Consider the following 4,687-nt stretch of genomic DNA (forward strand, 5'->3'; position numbering starts at 1 on the left):
TTTCCATTTTTTTGTGGAATTTTGACCTTTTTGTTGAAAGTTCGCTGTCACATATGTACATACGTTAGTGTTGAGGGCAATGGCTTCTTGTAGATTATCTTGTAGATCAAAGAATTCAATTTCATTGTTTATGCAACAGATATTGTGAAGTAATGCTGTTGCTACTATTACACCCTCCACTTTCTTTATATTTAAACGAATACCTAAAGATAATATTGGAAATTGTCTTTTCCAACACCCGTTTCTTTGATCGACACAAAAACGCGTCCTTATTTACGATTCATTCAATTCAATTTCATTTCATTTCAATTTCATCGTTTATGCAACAGATATTGTGAAGCAATGCTGTTGCTACTATTACACCCTCCACTTTCTTTATATTTAAACGAATACCTAAAGATAATATTGGAAATTGTCTTTTCCAAAACCCGTTTCTTTGATCGACACAAAAACGCGTCCTTATTTACGATTCATTCAATTTCATTTCATTTCAATTTCATCGTTTATGCAACAGATATTGTGAAGCAATGCTGTTGCTACTATTACACCCTCCACTTTCTTTATATTTAAACGAATACTTAAAGATAATATTGGAAATTGTCTTTTCCAAAACCCGTTTCTTTGATCGACACAAAAACGCGTCCTTATTTACGATTCATTGAAAATTTCTACTGATCTTTTTGGATTTAATAATGGAGTCATTATACATATGCTATTGTTGCAATAACCACTAACTCTTATAATTATTGAATTATCAAAATCCCCATTCTCAAACCATGAATAGATTTTAGAATTCCTAAATGATTCAATACGTGCACATCGATACATAAGTATATAGCATAGCATGTTGTTTGAACATTAATCGAAAAAAATCCCGTTTGTCTTGTATACTTATACCGTCACCTAAAACGCAAACGGCCCTATCTAACATTTTTAAAATTTTACAGGAGAAGCAAAAAACTATTGAAATTGAAAAGTTTGTTTCTATCAACGCGATTTATTTGTAATAAATAAACAAATTGTTTAATAATGAAACCTATCAGTTATTATGATAGTTGACAATAGCGTACATAAAAATGGATAAATTGGACTTTTTACCTTTAATATTTAAATGTTTTTGTAGATAGGGCCTTTTGATTTTGTCAATAAAATTTTGGTCGGAGGAGTCCAATTTTTTGTGTGGACATTTGTACATTTGTGAACATGAAATATATTATAATCAACAATAAAATCGAATTTTTGGTTAGTTAGGGCCGTTTTGCGTTTCAGATGACGATATATTTCGGCATTGTTGCTACCAGGAGATGAAATTTCAATGTGAGTACAGTCAATTGCTGCAATAACTTGGGGAAATTCGTAAATTTTGTAAAATTCATGTTTAGTTTTAAAATTTCATTTTCAGATTGGGGAAATGTTGTGAAATTTTACTTGAGTAAAGCGATGAGTCACACGTGCAACGACTTTGGAAACCACTGTCTTTGAAACTCCACCTATTGTTATCAACATTCCTCCAGTTGCGTGAGAAGTTCAAAGAGGTACATGAATTACGTTTTTATTGGAAATTTCCAATAAAATAGCTGTCAAAAACATAAAAATAAAAAGAGGAAAGCAAAAATTACAAAATAAATTTATAAACAAAAAATATTGTAATTTTTTTAAGTGTTAAAAAAATTATCTCACTAAATTGTCTGATTTAAATGAAACTTAAGATAAATATGTAATGAAGACCCGTATTTATGATGATACCAAAAAAATTCAAATTAACCATTAAACGTAAATATAATTTTATAATTATATAAAATGTCCGTAATATATGAACAAAATATTCGATCTCATTTTGCGAGAAAATGGTGGGTGATAGAAAAAAAAAACAGATTTCAGATTCGGTTTCTGCAGCTAAAAAATATATATAGTCCAAAATAAAAACAGTCCAATTTTTTTTATACATTGTTTCTTAAGACAAATTATTTTATTTAAATTAAAATTCTATAAATTTCTTTATTTAATCAATATCTATGTACTTAAATACTTACTACTTCTTCTGACATACATACTACTCTGGTCTGAAGCTTCGGATTTATTAGAATCTATAAGTATAACTATTTGAGTTAAATTCAGTTATTGTCTCGAGCTCGTCCTCCTCGTCAACCATATTTTCAAACACTTCATCATCCTCTTCATTTTCTTCTCGAATGGCGTTCATCAATAACTTAGAAACACATATTAATTCCGATACTGGAATTGACATTCTATAAACATTTTTGTGGATACCTTTATGATGTCGAATAAAATTGGCTAATCTTTCTGTAGAAGCTTCTTCTTCTACATTTAGCAGGGATGTATGTGTTGCTATATGTTTTCTTAATGTGGTACCTCTTAAGCTTTCTGGTATCCTTGAGCCATGTTCCACAGAAAATTGTTTTAAAAGTGGACAAGTCCGAAAATATTACTTGGATAAAGTTGATGTGCATTTGATTTGCACAATTGATTTGCACAACACTTATAAATTTCAGCGACTATTTAGACTGGCAAACTTGAACAGTATCATTGTGCATTTAATAGAACCGCTCTGTATTGATCACTTTTTAACTTAAGCACTTGAATATTCACATTTTAAATGTATTTTTTATAATTTTTTGTTTAAATAATTAAATTTTTATTTTTTAATTTCGTTTGACATAGTTTTAAAATGTTTACAAATATTGTAATTGAACAGAATTTGAACAGGGGATTCATGAAACAAGTCAAATAAACTCGCACAGTTGCGCAAATTGAAAACTTAAGCGTATAAATGAAAACCCTTATTATTTTATAGAATTCATGTTTAAATTAAACTTTTCTTTTTTTAATTTTACTTCCCGCATCGTTTTAAAATGTGAATTTTTTTTTTTGACAATTTATGTGAGAAACTTCTCACAAAATTTTCTCAGTGCCGGTCCACACACGGAAACATTAGTTGAGAAACTTCTTCTTAATTCTCTTTTAAAGTTTCCTTAATGTCTACACATAGAAACTTTTGTTTCAGAAACTACGTGTTAATTGCATCATTGATTTGTTTTTATACAAATGAGAAGAATAACAAAACAAAACGAGTTTCCGTGTACGAGAAACTCCGTACCGCTAGAAAGATGAATGATATTTCTTTCACTCTCACGCAAAATCAAAAGTTTCCCAAAAATAGTTTCCTAGTGTGGACCGGCTGTTACAGAAACACTTTTACTCAAAAATGTCCAATATCTTACGTCGACAGATAGTTCTCACAAGCAGAAATTTCAGAAACACTTCCATGTGAGAAATGTTTCAATTCACATTGTTTCTTCTTTAATTTCACTGTTTCATGAGAGAAATTTCCCGATGCGATTGTTACAGAAACGAGGCACTGGTTTACTTCTTCAGGTGAACTATCATGTTTAAAGTTTTTAATGTCCTTTTCCACTTCCATTTTGGTACGAATCTCCATTGATCTTCTATTAAAGATTCGTTCCTTTTTTTGGTTTATCTTTCACTATATATGCAAAACTGTTTCTTATGTCCTTCATTTTTGCTTGAATATACATACTTTTTAGATTTTCGTACATAGTAGCTGGGTCTTACAAACCGTTTTCCTTGTAATGTGACATTTTTAGGTATATTGAAATAACTTTCAATTAGACTATTTAAGATCCGAATTTTGTCTGTTGTTTCCACCATATTCCCCATCATATTTATCCAAACAAGAGCAAAAGAAACAAACTTTTTTAAGGCTAAATGTAAAACCTTGGAATTTTTAAAATTATTTCTGGTACCAATGTTTGAGCTAGTAGAGTCATTTATGGAATAGTGTATTTGAATGCCTTTTTTTGTAGAAAGGACTTTGTTTATATTTCGGTCCATTCCTTTAATTTTGGACATTCAAGTAATTTTATGAAGGGGACTTTGTATGGGAGGCCCGATCTCTATGAAATTTGACAAGGTTATCAAGGCTTGTATGAAACTTAGTTGTGCCCTCCTTTCGGGGAGTCCTGTTGTATGGGGGCTAGATGAAATAATGGACCGATATTAACCACCAAATTTCATCCCATTATCTTGAAAATTGCGACCTGTACCTTGCGCACAAGGTTTACATGAACAGCGAGCCAGACGGACGGACGGACATAGTTTAATCGACTCTGAAAACGATTCTAAGTCGATTAGTATACTTTAAGTTGGGTATAGGACGAATATTTCTGTATGTTACAAACATCAGCACAAACCCAATATACCCTCCCCACCCGTCTATTTCCAAAAATCGGTTTAACATTTGTTGTCCTCCGATGGAGGATCTATCAGATGTTAAGCTGATAAGAACAGATACTACACTTTTATCTTAGCTATAAGGCCGAGAAACATTACGACGCCAGGCGAACATAATTAAAACTTTCTGCGCATATAAAAGCAGCATACAGGAGTTCTGACCTTACACAAGCTGCATTCCTATTGGTTAATAATTTTCAGCTATAAATATAACAGTGGGACAATTTATTATTTTTATCTAGAAATTAATAGTAACCATTGTTTTCATAAATTTATTTACTTATTGAAATTTCTTTTTTAAATACTAAAAAGTAAAAAAAACAATATATATGTACATACATATATGTTTAGGCAATTTACTTTAAGGTCTTTTTAGTCCCCTAATGGGCGGTTTTTGTTGTATTTTTTTACTCTA

The 4,687-nt window shown here is 30.7% G+C and overlaps 1 pseudogene; it reads right to left on the reverse strand.

The window, feature by feature from the left end:
- Window positions 1–4,192: 4,192 nt before the first annotated feature.
- LOC119615074 lies at window positions 4,193–4,369 on the reverse strand (annotated as a pseudogene).
- Window positions 4,370–4,687: the final 318 nt, after the last annotated feature.

The sequence above is a fragment of the Lucilia sericata genome, unplaced genomic scaffold, assembly GCF_015586225.1.
Source record: "Lucilia sericata isolate MDLA Ls3-8-SP2 unplaced genomic scaffold, ASM1558622v1 Contig000045F_arrow, whole genome shotgun sequence".
Lineage (NCBI taxonomy): Eukaryota > Metazoa > Arthropoda > Insecta > Diptera > Calliphoridae > Lucilia > Lucilia sericata.